The 18,508-nt window shown below is 43.1% G+C and overlaps 1 protein-coding gene across 1 annotated transcript in view; it reads right to left on the bottom strand.

Annotated features, from left to right (window-relative positions):
- The window catches only part of TSGA10IP (testis specific 10 interacting protein), a 246,307-nt gene that overhangs the window by 67,239 nt on the left and 160,560 nt on the right, over positions 1 to 18,508 (bottom strand). The window lies entirely within an intron of this gene.

Raw genomic sequence — 18,508 nt, 5'->3', positions numbered from 1 at the left:
GAGACTAAACAAAAAACTAAGCAGAAGACAAAAATGCCACTGAAATGTAGATGGAAAGCGATGACCACAAATGCTCGCTGTCTAAGCAACAAAGTTCATGACCTGCAAGCCCTGATGTTAGAGGCAGACTTAGGCATTGTTGCAATTAAGGAGACATGGCTCAATGATTCCCATGAATGGGATGCAAACATACCAGGCTATAATCTATTTAGGAAGGATAGAGATGGTCGTAAAGGTGGAGGAGTAGCTCTGTATGTGAGAAATGATATCACGGCGACAGAAATGACAGGAGCCTGGGGAAAGGAAGAAGCGATACGGATCACCGTAAAAAGAGATAATGGAACCTTTCCACATGGATGATGTCTACAGACCTCCGACACAATCGGAGGAACTAGATAAAGATCTGGTCAAAGATATCCATAAGTTGGGAAAGAAAAGAGAGGTGCTGTTGCTGGGAGATTTCAATCTGCCAGATTTGGATTGGAAAGTTCCATCTGTGGAATCGGAAAGAAGTAGAGAGATTGTGGATGCTTTTCAAAGTACTCAGACAAATGGTGATGGAACCCATGAGAGAGGGAGCAACGCTGGATCTGGTGCTCACAAATGGGGAAAGTGTGTAAAATGTCCAAGTGGGTGCCCACCTGGGCAGCAGTGACCATCAAACAGTTTGGTTTGATATAACAGCTGAAGTGGAGGGCAGCCACTCAAAACTCAAAGTCCTGGATTTCAAGCATGCTGACTTTAGTAAAATGGGGGAATACCTGAGGAAGGAGCTGATGGGCTGGGAGGACATACGAGAAGTGGAAGGGCAGTGGTCCAGGCTGAAAGAAGCTATAAATTTGGCTACAAACCTTTATGTAAGGAGAGTAAATAAAAGCAAGAGAAAAAAGAAAACGATATGGTTCGCCAAGCAAATGGCTGAGATAATAAAGGCTAAAGAGTTGGCGTTCATGAAATACAGAAAAACTCAAGAAGAAGAACTCGGAGAGGAATACCGTATGAAACTGAAAGAAGCCAAGAGAGAGATACGTCTGGCAAAAGCGCAAGCGGAAGAACAAATGGCTAGAAATGTAAGGAGGGGTGATAAAAATTTCTTCAGGTATATTAGTGAAAGGAGGAAGACTAAAAAGGGAATTGTGAGACTGAAAGATGATGCGAACTGCTATGTGGATAATGATGAAGAAAAAGCAAATGTGCTAAAGAAATACTTCTGTTCTGTTTTCACTGAAGAAAATCTTGGAGAAGGACCGCGATTGACTGGCAAAAGTACATATGCGAAAGGAGCGGATATAGCACCTTTCACGGAAGAGAGTGTTTATGAACAACTTGAAAATCTAAAGGTGGACAAAGCCATGGGACCGGACGGGATCCATCTCAGAATATTGAGGGAGCTCAGACAGGTTCTGGCAGGTCCTCTTAAAGATTTGTTTAATAAATCCTTGGAGACGGGGGAGGTTCCATGGGATTGGAGAACAGTGGATTTGGTCCCTCTTCACAAAAGTGGTGATAGGGAAGAAGCTGGAAACTACAGGCCAGTAAGCCTCACTTTGGTTATTGGAAAAGTAATGGAAGCGATGCTAAAAGAAAGGACAGTGAATTTCATGGAATCCAATAAGTTGCAAGATCTGAGACAACATGGTTTTACCAAAGGTAAATCATGCCAAACGAATCTCATTGAATTCTTTGACTGGGTGACCAGAGAATTGAATCAAGGACATGCGATAATTACATCTATTACTTAGATTCAGCAAAGCCTTTGACACGGTTCCTCACAGGAGGCTCTTGAATAAATTTGACAGGTTGAAGATAGGACCCAATGTGCTAAACTGGATTAGGAACTGATTGACAGACAGATGCCAGAGGGTGGTGGTTAATGGAATTCGCTCAGATGAAGGAAAGGTGAGTAGCGGAGTGCCTCAGGGATTGATACTGGGGCCGATTCTGTTCAATATATTTGTGAGTGACATTGCCGAAGGGTTAGAAGGTAAAGTTTGCCTTTTTGCGGATGATACTAAGATTTGTAACAGAGTGGACACCCGGGAGGAAATGGAAAATATGAAAAAGGATCTGCGGAAGCTAGAAGAATGGTCTAAGGTTTGGCAATTAAAATTCAATGCAAAGTGATGCACTTAGGGAGTAGAAATCCACGGGAGAAGTATGTTTTAGGCGGTGAGAGTCTGATATGTACAGGCGGGGAGAGGGATCTTGGGGTGATAGTATCTGAGGATCTGAAGGCGACGAAACAGTGTGACAAGGCGGTGGCTGTAGCAAGAAGGATGCTAGGCTGTATAGAAAGAGGTGTGACCAGCAGAAGAAAGGAGGTGTTGATGCCCCTGTACAAGTCGTTGGTGAGGCCCCACTTGGAGTATTGTGTTCAGTTTTGGAGGCCGTATCTTGCTAAAGATGTAAAAAGAATTGAGGTGGTGCAAAGAAAAGCTACAAAAATGGTATGGAATTTGTGTTACAAGACATATAAGGAGAGACTTGCTGACCTGAACATGTATACCCTGGAAGAAAGGAGAAACAGGAATGATATGATACAGACGTTCAAATATTTGAAAGGTATTAATCCGCAAACAAATCTTTTCTGGAGATGGGAAGGCGGTAGAACTAGAGGACATGAAATGAGGCTGAAGTGGGGCAGAAATGTCAGGACGTATTTTTTCACAGAGAGAGTGGTGGATACTTGGAATGCCCTCCTGCGGGAGGTGGTGGAGATGAAAACAATAACAGAATTCAAAAATGCGTGGGATAAACATAAAGGAATCCTGTTCAGAAGGAATGGATCCTCAGAAGCTTAGTGGAGATTGGGTGGCAGCACTGGTGGTTGGGAGGCGGGGCAAGTACTGGGAATACTTCTACGGTCTATACCCCGAAAATGGAAAGGAGAAATCAAGGTCAGGTATACATATAAAGTAGCACATATGAGTTTATCTTCTTGGGAAGACTGGATGGACTGTACAGGTCTTTATCTGCCGTCATCTACTATGTTACTATCAGTTTAGTGCATAGATGCTAGTTAAGTGAAGCATCTGTTCAGTGCTTAATCCCCAAAGTTGCTGGATCAATGACCACTAAGAGGCAAACAGTAGTAGTGGATGGTGATTCTCTTAAGGGTACAGAGGCATCCATCTGCAGACCAGACATGATGTCCCAAGAGATGTGCTGTCTGCCAGGTGCACAATTTCAGATGTTATGGAGAGCTTGCCGAGACTCATCAAACCTAATGACTATTATCCAATGTTGCTCATCCATGTTGGCACAAATGATACTGCTAGGTACCTCTCCAAATATATCAAAATTGACTTCATAGTTCTGGGAGGGAAGGTGAAGCAGACAGGTATGCAGGTGGTGTTCTTGTCAATCCTCCCTATTGAGAGTAAAAGCCAAGGCAGAGAAGCGCGTATCCTGGAGATGAATGTGTTGCTACATAAATGAAGTTGCTGAGAGTGCTGTGGCTTCCTGGACTATGGGATGATTTTCTAAGGGCTGCTGAGTAGAGATGGTGTTCATCTGTCAAAGAAGGGAAGAAGTGTCTTCAGCAGCAGACTGGCTAACTTACTGAAGAGAGCTTTAAACTAGAATCATCAGGGCTGGGTGATCAAAGCCCCCTGGTAGGTAAAGCATTAAATACCACTACACAAATGGAGAAAAGGGGTAAAATCTGGAAAGCAGTATATAAAAATGCCATTAGTATGGGAAATAAAGTTTTGGATCTAAAAGCTATGATGGAAGAGACTGATTTGGATTTAGTTGCAGTCATGGAGACATGGTTCGCAGAGAACCATGGCTGGGATATAGTTATACCGAGCTATAATTTGCTCAGGAAAGACAGGGTAGGAAGAAAAGGAGGGGGAGTGATAATATTAAAGCCACACAATTGCAGGACTTACAGGGTAGGGAAGAGGCACTGTGGGTCAATCTGGAAAGAGGGAATGGAAAATGTATTTACATTGATATGATATACAGGCCTCCTTCACAGACAGAAGAAGCAGACAGAGATTTAGTTGAAGACATTCAAAATATAGCTGTAAAAAGGAAAGTACTACTAATAGGTGATTTGAATATGCCAGATGTTAGAGTATCCATATTGTGGGGTCTTCAGGAAGTAGGGATATCAGCAGTTGGTAATGGAACCCATGTGGGATGAGGCCATACTGGATTTAGGGGGTCTATTACAAAGGCGTGCTACCATTTTTAGTGTGCACTAAACACTAGAGACACCCATAGGAATATATGGGTGTCTCTAGCATTCAGTGCATCCTTATTTTTAATGGGCGCTAAAAACGCTAGTGTGCCTTTGTAAAAGGGGCTCTTAGTGCATACGAACAGGGGAGAGTGTATTATTATAGGAGATCATCTGGCATCCATTGATAACCGGATGGCAAGGTTTAATATTAATGGCAATGGTGAGCTGAAATTCCAATCAAGGCATTCAATGGTATCCTTTACTATCTATAGTGTATTATAAGCAGAGAAAATGACCTCATCAGTCCAAGCTAGGCGTTACTACGCTTCATGTGCTCGAACGCCAGCAAACTTTGGACTCCGTTATAATCCTCGGTCATGAAAAAACTCTGCTCACTATCTTTATTTAATATCAAACATTGGAAAAAGTATTTAATGTTACTTAGCTTTTTAATCTTGCCCTACGGGGCTCTCCGTTTCGCTATATATAATAAGCTTCTTCACTACCGGAGTCATAGGAGCAGAAACGCCATGTTATGAGATATCGTGATTAGCCAAAAAGTTGCTTGGCCCCCTGAAGAAGCTTATTATATATAGCGAAACGGAGAGCCCCGTAGGGCAAGATTAAAAAGCTAAGTAACATTAAATTCTTTTTCCAATGTTTGATATTAAATAAAGATAGTGAGCAGAGTTTTTTCATGACCGAGGATTATAACGGAGTCCAAAGTTTGCTGGCGTTCGAGCACATGAAGCGTAGTAACGCCTAGCTTGGACTGATGAGGTCATTTTCTCTGCTTATAATACACTATAGATAGTAAAGGATACCATTGAATGCCTTGATTGGAATTTCAGCTCACCATTGCCATTATAGTGATATTTTCTTGCTGAAATTGTGTCCAATTAGACTTTTTAAGGTTTAATATTAAGACAGGGGTGGAGAGGATTCATTCAAAAGTGAAGGTTCCAGACTTTAAAAAAAAACTAACTTTGTTAAGATGGGGGAATACCGCAAGGAGTTGTTGTTTGGATGAGAACATCTGAAAGAAGTAGGAAAGCAGTGGGCAAAAGTGAAAGGCGCTATTGTAACATAGTAAAATAGCAAATGACAGCAGATGAAGACCTGAACAGTCCATCCAGTCTACCCAATAGTCACACTATTTATCAATTCATGATTACACCAACAATGAATAAGAGCATAAGCATTACCATACTGCGGCAGACTGAAGGTCCATCAAGCCCAAAATCCTGTTTCCAACAATGGCTAATCTAGGTCACAAGTACCTAGCAAGATCCCACAAGAGTAAAATAGATTTTATGCTGCTTATCCTAGAAATAAGCAATACATTTTCCCAAGTCCATCTCAATAATGGGTTAGGATTTTTCTTTTAGGAAATTATACGAACCTTTTTAAAGCTCTGCTAAGCTAATTGCTTTTACCACACTCTCTGGCAATGAATTCCAGCGTTTAATTACATGTTGAGTGAAGAAATATTTTCTCTGGTTTGTTTTAAATTAACTACTCAGTAACTTCATTGCATGCCTCCTAGTCCTAGTATTTTTGGAAAGAGTAAACAAGCAATTCACGTCTACCCGTTCCATTCTACTCAGTATTTTATAGACCTCTATCATATCTCCCTTCAGCAGTCTCTACTCCAAGCTGAAGTGCCTTAGCCACTTTAGCCTTTCCTCATAGGGTAGTCATCCCATCCCCTTCATAATTTTTGTTGTCCTTCTTTGTACCTTTCCTAATTCCGCTATATCTTTTTTAAGATGCAGTGACCAGAATAGCACACAGTATTCGAGGTGCAGTCGATACAAGAGCATTATAACATTCTCATTTTTGCTATTCATTCCTTTCTTGATCATTTCTAACATTCTATTTGCTATCTTAGCCACCACTGCACACTGAGCAGAGGGTTTCAATGTATCATAAATGATGACACCTAGATCCTTTTCCAAGGTAGTGACTCCTAATGTGGAACCTTGCACCACATAGCTTAACCGTTGAGTGATAAAATATTTCCTTCTGCTCATTTTCCAAGTAGTACCTTCCTTGAGTGTCTCCTAGTCTTTGTACTTTTTAAAAGAGTAAAAAATCGATTTACATTTACTGTTCCACATCACTCCATCACTAAATATTTTGTAGACCTCTATCATATCCCCCCTCAGTCATCTCTTTTTCAAGTTGAGAAGTCCTAACTTCTTAAGCCTTTCCTTATATGAGAGTAGTTCTAACCCCTTAATTGTTTTGGTTACCCTTTTTTGAACCTTTTCTAATTCTGCTATATTTTTTTATAGATATGACGACTAGAATTACACACAGTACTCAAGGTGTGGTCGCACCATGGAACGACACACCATGGAACAACACCATGGAATGATATTCTTTGCCTTATTTTCTATCCCTTTCCTAATAGTTCCTAGCATTCTGTTGCTTTTTTGGCCACCACACACTGGGCAGAAGATTTCAACTTATTGTCTATGATGACACCAAGATCTTGAGTGCTGACTCCTAAGGTGGATCTTAGCATCAAGTAACTATATTTTGGATTAATCCTCCCAATATGCATCACTTTGCATTTAAGCCCAGTCTTCCAATCTCCTAAGGTCCTCCTGCAGTTTCTCACAGTTCACATGCCATTTAACAATTTGGGATAGTTTTGTGTTGTCTGTAAATTTATGGACCCTGCTGCTAATGCTCAGCACGTGGTATCGGATATTAGCGCATGCTAAATACTGTCCCTCCAATATTCAAAACTAGTTAATCAGCCAGGGAATGACTCCTGCTAGCTGCTAACCAGCTATATGGTGCGACATAGCCGGTTAGGCATGGATATGTAGTGCCTAACCTGCTATGTTAAGCGTTCAAAATAGGCCACTTAAATAGCAGGCCTATCTTTGACTGTTTAAAAGTTAACCAGTTAGCACTGTATATCAGCATAGCTGGTTAACTTTTTAGTGGCCAAATAAACCTGGATATTCAATGCCAATCACCAGATATGGCCCAGTATTGAATATCCGGGTTTAACGCTGACAGCAGACAGCAAATGTGCTGCCCACCGCTAGCTAAATATCGGGCCCTGTGTGTCTTATTTTATACGTATGGGCAATATAGCTTTCTGAAACTTTAGATACACTACATCAACCAACTTACCTTTATCCACATGTTTATTAATGAAAATGTAGCAAATTGGAGAGGCAAGAGTTCTCGTGCCTGAATCCATGATTACTCTGTCCTATTAAAATCTGTTTGCTTCAATTTTACCCAGCACCAACATCAGGCTTACTGGTCTGTAATTTCCTAAATCATCCTTAAAACCCTTGATACCTTGACCACCTTCCAATCTTCAGGTACCATGGATGACTTTAATGACAGATTGTTAATAGTAGATCAGCTATTACATTTTTGAGTTCTTTCCACTCCCTGGAGGATATACCATCCAGTCCAAGTGATTTACTACTCTTTAACTTGTTAATTTGGCTTATTATATCTTCCAGGTTCACTGAGATTTGTTTCAGTTTGGTGCTCCAGTAAAGAATTTTTGATTCTCTACTCCTGGTTTGGAAGTTGTTGTGTCATCCTCTACTTTCTTTGGCAGTCCTTGGATTTTTGTAGAGGTTGCTTCCTGATCTTGTTTTGGTCTCTGTATTGTCACCCTTAAATACAAGAGAAACAGAAACAGAGAAAAATGTAGGCAGATAAAGACAATAAGGCCTATCCAATCTGCCCATTGTGAAAGATCCGTCCCTCCTCCAGGGGCTCTCAGGATCCCATCTCTTCCTTTGGAGACTCCAGCTATGGGCCAAGCTTCATGCCCGGCCCCATAACCCACTGTAATCCACAGGGCACGACTTGGGTAACCAATAATTCCAAAAGAAAACCAACAAGTTTTTTTTCCTTGGTGCTCACAGTCCATCAGTTCAAAATAAAACTGGAACAAAAACACAGCCCCCACTGTTTTTCCTCTTCAATGGAATCAGCACAGCAGGGTAAAAAGAAACATAAACCCCACTGCTTCCAGAACTCAGTTCGTTCCCCTTAAACAGTCCTACAGCCTAGCGCTTCACCCCACTGGGGAGCGTCTGCAGGCTACAGCTCAAAAAAGGCAAAACCACTGCTACATGTCTTCCCCAGGTGCAATGGCAAACAGTTCAAAAAAACATCTTCCTTTCTCTTTGAGTAGTTCACACAGGAAAAAACAATAATCCCTGCCAAAACAACACATGTTTCCCTCTAAGTAGTTTAGCAGCACACAGTTCAAAACAGCTTGAACTCTATGGGGAGATACAAGGGTTCCACCCTTTCTGGGTCACACTTTCACTATCACTGACCCTTCTCCCGCATGACCCTTTTCTTTCCCCTTTCAGTTTCCATACCAAGAAATCACCTGCTTCCTCAGCTTTTTCCCCAATGATTGAGCCCATGCTGCTATGTCCATGGGCTCCTCCAGGCTCTCCCCCTTCTCTCTCTCTCTTGCCACTCCATGGGTTCCTCGTCCCACCCTTTTCTCAGCTGTTCCTCCTCCTCCTGATTAACCCCAGGGGACACCTCCCTTGCCCTGTCATGGTTCTTCCCTGGAGGCTGCTGGGGAGGATAGTTTCTATACCAGCGTTTTCCCCCGGGCTGATGGGTATTGTAGTTCTTTTCCAGCCTCCATTTTTCAGTGGGAAGAAACCCTTTTCTTTTCTCCCTCTGCAGAAGTAGCAAAGGCAAGGCTCTGTTCTGTCTCCCTTTTCTCTGGACCCTCTTCACTTTTCTTCTTCCACTTCCATTTTATTCACCCCCTCGTCCTCCTCTTCACACCATCCATGCCATCTACTCTCTCTGTCACTCCCGTAGAGATCCTATGTACTTGTCCCAAGCTTTCTTGAATTCAGATACTGTTTTCATCACCACTTCCACTGGGACGCTGTTCCACATTTCTGTGAAGAAGTATTTACTCAGTTTACTTCTGAGTCTATCCCCTTTCACCTTCATCCTATGCCCCCTTGTTCCAGAGCTTCCTTTCAATTGAAAGAGACTTGCCTCCTGTGCATGTATGCAGCAAACCTATCTAAATGTCTCTATTATATCTCCCCTCTCCTGCCTTTTTTCCAAAGTATACATATTGAGATCTAGAAGTCTGTCCCCATACTCTTTATGATGAAGACCACTGACCATTTTAGTAGCCACCTTCTGGACCAAGTCCATTCTGTTTATATCTTTTTGAAGATACGGTCTCCCGAATTGTACACAATATTCTAGATGAGGTCTCACCAAAGTCTTATACACCTCCTTTTTCCTACTGGCCATTCCTCTCCCTATGTACCCAAGCATCCTTTTAGCTTTCACCATCGCCTTTTCTACCTGTTTGGCCACCTTAAGATTATCACACCCAAGTCCCGTTTCTCTTTCCTGCACAAAAGTTCTTCACTCCCTAAACTGTGCCATTCTGTCTGGTTTTTGCAGTCCAAATGCATGACCCTGCATTTTGTAGCATTAAACCTTAGCTGCCATATTCCAGACCATTCCTGTACCCTTGTTAAGTCCTTCCTCATGCTATCCACACTATCAGGGGTGTCTACTCTATTGCAGATTTTGGTATCATCCGCAAAAAGGCAAAACATACCAGATAGTCATTCAGCAATATCACAGCAAAAAATGTTTTTTAAAAAAATGGCCCACCAATGGCAACATCCTTTTCCTCAGAGTGAGCTCAGTTTACCACTACCCTCTGTCATCTTCCACTCAACCAGTTCCTAACCCAGTCAGGCACTTTAGAGCCCATCCTGAGGGCACTCAGTTTATTTATTTGTCGTCTATGTGGAACCATGTCAAAGGCTTTGCTGAAATCTAAATACACCACATCTAGCACTCTCTCAATCCAACTCTCTGGTCACCTAGTCTAAGAAATTAATCAGATTTGTCTTCTGAGACCTGCTTCTAGTGAAACCATGTTGCCTCCGGATCTGTAATCCATTGGATTCCAAATACTTTACTATTCGCTGTTTTAAAAACAGTGGATGGAAGGGATAGAAAGGGCAGATGGTGAATGGAAGGGGCAGAGATAGAGGGCAGATGTGCATGGAAGGGGCAGGGAGAGAGGGCAGACATTGGATGGAGGGGACAGCAGAGAGGGCAGACACTGGATGGCAGAGAAAGAACGAAGACAGATGCTGGATGGAAGGAAGACAGTGAAAAGAAGATGAGGAAAGCAGAAGCCAGAGACAACAAACTGTAAATAAAATATATATTTTTATTTTTTTTTTGCTTTAGGATAAAGTAGTATTGTAGCTGTGTTAATAAATGTTTATAAATAGAACATGTAAATAATTTATTGGACTAATTTTAATAAATTTTGACTAACTTTCGGAGAGCAAAACCCCCTTCCTCAGGTCAAGATAGGACACTGTAACAGCACTATACTGTATTGACCTGAGGAAGAAGGTTTTGGCCTCTGAAAGCTAAATGTATTAGTCCAATAAAATGGTATTATTTTATTTTCTATATTTGTTTTAGTTCTATTTCTTAATTTGTAAAGTGGTGATTGGTATTTGTTAGTTTTTTCAAATTTACATCTGCTGTCTTTATATTTTGCACAGTACTAGGGGACATTTTCTGTTTCTGTGGTGTTGCATTGTATGCAGAGTCTGGCATCTTGGGGGTTCAGTTTAATTTTTGTCTAAATAGAAAGTTTATGATTACTTATTCTATAGTGGATTAGGGTGTATCTGTGTTTGTGAAAAAGACATGGCTTTCAGTTGGCATTGACTGTGCAGGATTGATGATCTGTACTATTCTGTCTGGTTTCATTTTACAATAGGTAAATTGATGTTCTAGGGCTCACTGTAGTGTTTAAGATGCTTTCCTTTTCCTTGTGTGACTCGTAGAAATGACTGCTTATGGTATGGTAGAATTGCTCTATAGGTCCTGAGTATTTTGTATTCTCGGTATGCCTAGTACTAGATTTTGGAGGGGGGTGTTAAAAAATGACCGGCCCCGAGTGTCAACTACCCTAGGTACGCCACTGAGTACCGGCACCTTTTCCATGCTAAAATTGACCCATGGTCCCCAAGTTTTAATGAAACAGCTGAAGCTCTACACACCAATTCTGCCTTGTCATAAATTCTGTGACTGGTTGCAGGGGGCCTGGCTATTGTGGGGGTGGGTCTCTCAGTAATCACCCTATCCCTGAAGGGTGACCTGGCATTTGAGTACTAGCACCTTTTTCGCTAGAAAAAACGCACTATTACCGATGTCTTCTGACCAGGTTTGCAGGTATTGACCAAGGGACTCTGTCTGAAACACTTGACTTCAGTATAGCAACGAATACTTTATCATCATCATTGTAATAATAATCTGCATTAGAAGTAGTGATGTCTAATTCATCACTTGCATCTTCATCTCATCTTCATTATCGTCATGCTATCCAATGACAGAAATGTCTTTTTCACAAGTCTTTCAAAAGTCATTGTCTGTTGTTCTAACAATTTTTCATCTGATAGCAAACTCTGAATGTCTTTGAGAACTGATGCATGAATGTCGAATGTGTGGGAACCTTTCAGTCTTAAGGCCAAACAAGCAGACTTCCTCTCTAAAGACACATGTTTTTGTTTTTTTTTTTGCTAAAAATGTCCAAAATTCAAGTGGGAAATATAAACATTTTCAAAACAGAAAAACATCTATCTTTTTTTCTTTTCTTTTTTTCGAAAATGGCTATTTGCTAGATGTTTTTGTGCTCTGTGCATTTATTTTTTTGGTCCATTTTTGAAAAAAAAAAAAAAAAAGTCCAAATGAAAAATGCACAAAATCAAGCCATTGGGATGTGGGAGGAGCCAGCATTCTTAGTAGACTGGCCACACAGACATTTCAGGAGAGCAATGGGACACCCTAGGGAGCACTACAGTGCACTTCAAATAAATGCTACCAGGTATATATCTCACTGTTGCTCCCTTATTTTGTCTGCTGAGCCCCCAAAACCCATTATCCCCTACTGTACACCACTAAAATAGCCCTTATGAGTGAAAGGAGCACCTATATGTGGGTACAGTGGGTTTCTGGTGAGATTTGGAGGGCTCACAGTTTCCACCACAAGAGTAACAAGTAGGGAGAGGTACAGGCCTGGGTCCACCTGTTTAAAGTGCACTGTACCCACCAAATAGACTACTCCCGGTATCTGCATGTTGCTCTAATGGACCTGAGTATAACATCTGAGGCGGCATAGAGGCTGGTAAGTAATGTTTTTAATCACATTTTTGAGGGGTGGGAGCAGGTTAGTGACCACTGGGTGAGTAAGAGAACTTCCAGTGGTCATTTAGGGCATATTTTCAAAGCACTTAGACTTACAAAGCTACATGGAGGGGCATTTTTGAAAGAAACATCCAAGTTGCGATTTGGACGTCCTTGCAAAATGGCAAAATCCAGGGGCGGGGAAACCCGTATTTTTGAAACAAGATGGACATCCATCTTTCGTTTCGAAAATACCATCAGAGACGTCCAAATTTGGACGTCCCTAGACATTGACGTTTCTGACTTTCGGCGATTTTCGAACCCAAAGATGTCCATGTCAAAAACGTCCAAATGCAAGCCATTTGGGCGTGGCAGGAGCCAGCATTTGTAGTGCACTGGTCCCCCTGACATGCCAGGACACCAACCGGGCACCCTAGGGGGCACTGCAGTGGACTTCATAAAATGCTCCTAGGAACATAACTCCCTTCCCTTGTGTGCTGAGTCCCCCAACCCCCCCCCCAAACCCACTACCCACAACTGTACACCACTACCATACCCTTACGGGTGAAGGGGGGCACCTATGCATGGGTACAGTGCGTTTGTGGTGGGTTTTGGAGAGCTCGATGTTTCCTCCACAAATGTGGAAACAACAAGTCAAGCGGAAGATATTCAGAAGGACCAGACTGAAGTCACAGATGTTAACAGTCAAAAATGATGATTTATTAAGACCCTACACGGTCCGTGTTTCGGCCAAGAGACCTTCTTCAGGGGTCTAAAACAGAAATATAAATACAAATGTAAATAAAAATATAAAAATATATTTAAATAAAAATGAAACATTTGTTCCATATATAGTGCAATGTGTAAAGTTATGTCACTTTTTAACTTTACACATTGCACTATATATGGAACAAATGTTTCATTTTTATTTAAATATATTTTATATTTTTATTTACATTTGTATTTATATTTCTGTTTTAGACCCCTGAAGAAGGCCTCTTGGCCGAAACATGGACTGTGTAGGGTCTTAATAAATCATCATTTTTGACTGTTAACATCTGTGACTTCAGTCTGGTTCTTCTGAATACCTTCTGCTTGACTTGTTGTTTCCTTGTGTGTTTTTGCGGGAGAATTGGACTCTCTTTGTTGTTCCTCCACAAATGTAACAGGTAGGTGGGGGGTATGGGCCTGGGTCCGCCTGTCTGAAGTGCACTGCAGTACCCACTAAAACTGTTCCTGGGACCTTCATGCGCTGTCATGGACCTGAGTATGACATCTGAGGCTGGCATAGAGGCTGGCACGACATATTTTTAAAGATGTTTTTTGAGGGTGGGAGGGGGTTAGTGACCACTGGGGGAGTAACGGGAGGTCATCCCCGATTCTCTCCGGTGGTCATCTGGTCATTTCGGGCATCTTTTTGTGCCTTATTTGTAATAAAAACACATCCAGGTGAAAATATCCAAGTGTTCGTCAGAGACGTCCTTGTTTTTTTTGATTATGGGTCAAAGATGTCCAAGTGTTAGGCACGCCCAAGTCCCACCTTCACTATGCCTCTGACATGCCCCCGGGAACTTTGGACGTCCTTGCAACGGACTGTAGTTGGAGATGTCCAAAATTGGATTTCGATTATACTGATTTGGATGTCTCTGGGAGATGGGCATCCATCTTCCGATTTATGCCGAAAGATGGACATCCTCTTTCGAAAATGAGCCCAATGGTAACCTATGGAACTTTGTAAGTTTAAGAGCTTTGAAAATGATCCCTTCTGGCAGGGCCAGTCTTAGGCAGAGGCGACCGAGGCGGCCGCAGAGGGCCCCGCGCCTAAGGGGGCCCCACGTGGCACGCCTCAAGTCTGCCTCGCCTCTCCGACCACCGCCACTGCTTGCCTGCCCTCCATGCCCAGCGACGCGACTCTCCAGTCCTCGTTCCCCTGCTCCACCTCCCTCCAGCCGTCTGAGCCCCCCTTGCTCGACCCGCCAAACGACCCTTTTCTACCACCTGACCCGCCGGCACCTCACCTGACCCAGCATTTTTTTAAAATCTACAAGCGGCGGTGCCTCGCGTCTGTAAAAGAAGAAAAATCGCTTCGTCCATTGGCCGGCCTTCCCTCATGTCCCACCCTCTGATGTAACTTCCACAAGGGCGGGACATGAGGGAAGGCCGGCCAATGGATGAAGCGATTTTTCTTCTTTTACAGATGCGAGGCACAGCCGCTTGTAGATTTTAAAAAAATGCTGGGTCAGGTGAGGTGCCGGCGGGTCGGGTGGTAGAAGAGGGTCGTTTGGCGGGTTGGGGAGGGGGGGGGCTCAGATGGGAGGGGGGCTCAGGTGGCTGGAGGGAGGGGGAGCAGGGGAACGAGGAGAGTCGCGTCGCTGGACATGGGTGGAGGGCAGGGGGCACAGGAGGGTCGCTGGACATGGGGGGATAGCAGGGGAGGGGGGTTTCTGGAAATAGGTGGATGGCAGGGGAGGGCATGGGGCACAGGAGGGTCACTGGACATGGGTGGATGGCAGGGAAGGGTGTTTCTGGACATAGGTTGAGGGCAGGGGCACAGGAGGGTCACTGGACATGGGTGGATGGCAGGGGAGGGGGCTTCTGGACATAGGTGGATGGCAGGGGAGGGCAGGGGGCACAGGAGGGTTGCTGGACATGGGTGGATGGCAGGGGAGGGCAGGGGGCACAGGAGGGTCACTGGACATGGGTGGATGGCAGGGGAGGGGGTTTCTGGACATAGGTGGATGGCAGGGGAGGGCAGGGGGCACAGGAGGGTCGCTGGATATGGGTGGATGGCAGGGGAGGGGGTTTCTGGACATAGGTGGAGGGCAGGGGGCACAGGAGGGTCGTTGGACATGGGTGGATGGCAGGGGAGGGGGGTTTCTGGACATAGGTGGAGGGCAGGGGAGGGGGGTTTCTGGACATGGGTGGATGGCAGGGGAGGGCAGAGGGGACAGGGGGGGTTTGCTGGACATAGATGGATGGCAGGGGGGACAGGAGGGTCACTGGACATGGGTGGATGGAGGAGAGAGAAGAAATGCTGGACATGGATGGAGGCGAGGGAAGAGTGAGGAAGGAGATGAGGTGAGGGAAAAGGAAGAGAGGAGAAAAAGTGCACATGGATATAGAAAATAGGCAGAAGCTGGATCCACTGGACAGTCAAGTCTGCGGAGGACCCAGCTTTTACTTACAGATGTAGGGCAAGAAATGAAGAAGAAAGGCGGAAAGTAAAGAAATAAATGGAAAGGAAGCCCTGGAGACGGAGTTAAGAGGACAGATAGCAGCACAATCGGATACTGAGCCAGCATGATCAGAAAAGCAAAGTCACCAGACAACAAAGGTAGAAAAAACTATTTTATTCAGGATTTATTAATTGGAATATGTCAGTTTTTGGAAATGTGCATCTGTGATATTTTTCATGTAGGTTTCAATTTTTGTAGTATTGCTGCATGCTGAGTCTGACTTCTTGAGGTAACTTTCCAGTTCAGTATTTTGCCTTCATGTGTTTTTCAGGTGTGATCAAGGAAGGTGCAGTATTCTGCTAGCGTATAGTTTGAATCCCTTTTTGTTTCACAAGGTTGTTTTTCACTAGGTTGTGCACTGGTGTTTTAGAGCCAGGTGTAATTACAGTTGCCTTTCCACGCCACGCATAAGGTTGTAGCTCGTTCTGTCCTTGGAATTAGTGCTGTTTATGGTTTGTTAAGGTTATGAGTGTGCTTTTGCACAAGTTTGTGTATAGTGTTTTGCAGTGGAGAGATTGTGTGTTGGCCTTACTTAGGTGGCACCAAAGATCAGAAAGGGTGTAGAGCCTAAATCATGACACACTACCTCTAAAAGGGTGTTTTGTGGCTCTACATGAGAATTGTGATATTATGATCCCTTGCTAGCTTCATATTGTTGACGGTCTGCATTTTCCATATGGCTGGTATATTGGTGTATAAGGTATTAATTGTGACAATTTGTTTTTACTTATTTTTTTTCTGTGTGTTGTCAGACAATTATGGATGACAGACAGAGTCGGAGTCTTCTTGAGTCAGAGAGCTGTGGTATATATTTTAAAACAATTTTAATACCTTGGTGGTCTATATCTACTATAATAAAACTCACCCTCAACGTTCTGAGGACACTGACATCAGTGAAGCCAAGCCCTGACTTCCTTCAAAAAGGTTCGAAGGTTCGAGGTAGTGAAGCCACCAAAATCGCTCCGGGCCCCACCCTCGAGGGCGGAGCAATGGCAGAACAACGAAGGGGTTGGCAGGAAGGGAGGCAGGGAGGCGGGGGGGGGGTTGGAAATTGCTCCGGGCCCCGCCCTCGCGTCAAACGTCATGACGTTGGGGGCGGAGCAATGGCAGAACAACGAAGGGGTTGGCCAGGGAGGAAGGTGTTGGCGACGAAAACCTTGCTAGCAGCCCGTTTCATTTGCTCAGAAATGGGCTTCTTTTACTAGTGTTTTTATATTGTACATTATATTTCACACATCACTTTATTTTATTGTATATCTTTTCATTTCATTTTTATTTTATTGCATATATGGGTTACAGAGTAATAGGGGAATTTGAAAGTACTGAATCTTTTCTTAATATTTTTCCTCTATTCTCCTTTGTTATGAGAATTGGAACTACTAATTGTAGTTGGCTTGAACTGAATAATTTCTGGGGAGGGGAGGTTTCATGATAGCATTGTGCTTATTATTTCAATCAGTTTTTTTTGTACAAGTTTAGCTTCATTTGTCTTTATTTGAAATTTCATGAATAAAAAATGTTCTAAAAATGGAATAATCTTATCAATGGGATGGAGCCAGGGTAGGGGCGGGGCTACGGTGGGGGCGGGGCTACGGTGGGGCGGGGCTAGGATGGGGCCCCACCAAATTGGTCTGCATAGGGCCCCGCACTTGCTAAGACCGGCCCTGCCTTCTGGCATTTAGAGCACTTTTTCTTGGCTTATAATAAAACAGGTCTAGACCAAAAAGTCCAACTTATAGTCGGGGATGTTTTTGTTTTGTTCCATTATGGCAGAAAAACATCCAAGTGTTAGGAACTCCCAGTCCTGCCCTTAACACTCTCCTGACACGTCCCCTTGTGATTTGAATGAACTTCTGATGGACTTAATAGAAAAATGTCTAAAAATTGGTTTTGAAAATACCAATTTGGACGTTTTTGTGAGAAAAACATCTAAATGCAGATTTATGCCACTCTGAACGTTTTCTCTTTTGAAAATGAGCCCTATAAATCCAGTGGACAGTCACCTCAATGTAAAATTCTCCATCGGATAATCAGCAGTCTGTTGTGGTAAAGGCATATGTCTGTTCACCAAGAATTGCAACCATCTTCAGCAGCATCTCCGCTTTAAAGTGGCCCAATTCATCACTGTTCTGTTTGGTTGGAGACCAGTAACCAGTTCAAGAAACATAGGCAACTTCACTGTTCTTACAGGCTATATTCACTGAACAGCAAAATTTACATAAAAATAGCCATACTGGGTCAGACCAATGGTCCATCTAGCCAAGTATCCTGTTTCCAACAGAGGCCAATTCAGGTCACAAGTACCTGGGGAAAACCAAATAGTAGCAACATTCCATGCTACCTATCCCAGGGCAAGCAGTGGCTTCCCCATGTCTTTCTCAATAGCAAACTATGGACTTTTCCTCCAGGAACTTGTCAAAACCTTTTTTTAAGCCCAGATAAGCTAACCAATGCTACCACATCCTCTGGCAACAAGTTCCAGAGCTTGACTATTCGTTGAGTGAAAAAATATTTCCTCCTATTTGTTTTAAAAGTATTTCCATGTAACTTCATTGAGTGTCCCCTAGTCTTTGTGCTTTTTGAAAGAGTAAAATATCGATTCACTTCTACTCGTTTTACACTACTCAGGATTTTGTAGACCTCAAACATATCTCCCCTCAGCCATTTCTTTTCCAAGCCAAAGAGACCCTAAACTCTGGCCTTTCCTCATATGAGAGTAGTTCCATCTCCTTTATCATTTTGGTTGCTCTTTTTTGAACCTTTTCTAATTCTGCTATATATTATTTTGAGATACAGCGACCAGAATTGAATGCAAAACTCATGGCGAGGCTGCGCCATGGAGCAATATAGAGGTATTATAGTATTTATGGTCTTA

This window comes from Microcaecilia unicolor, chromosome 11 (assembly GCF_901765095.1).
Source record: "Microcaecilia unicolor chromosome 11, aMicUni1.1, whole genome shotgun sequence".
In the NCBI taxonomy this organism is placed as follows: domain Eukaryota; kingdom Metazoa; phylum Chordata; class Amphibia; order Gymnophiona; family Siphonopidae; genus Microcaecilia; species Microcaecilia unicolor.
The sequence above is the reverse complement of the archived record's forward strand: the minus strand, read 5'-3'. Positions and strand labels throughout refer to the sequence as shown.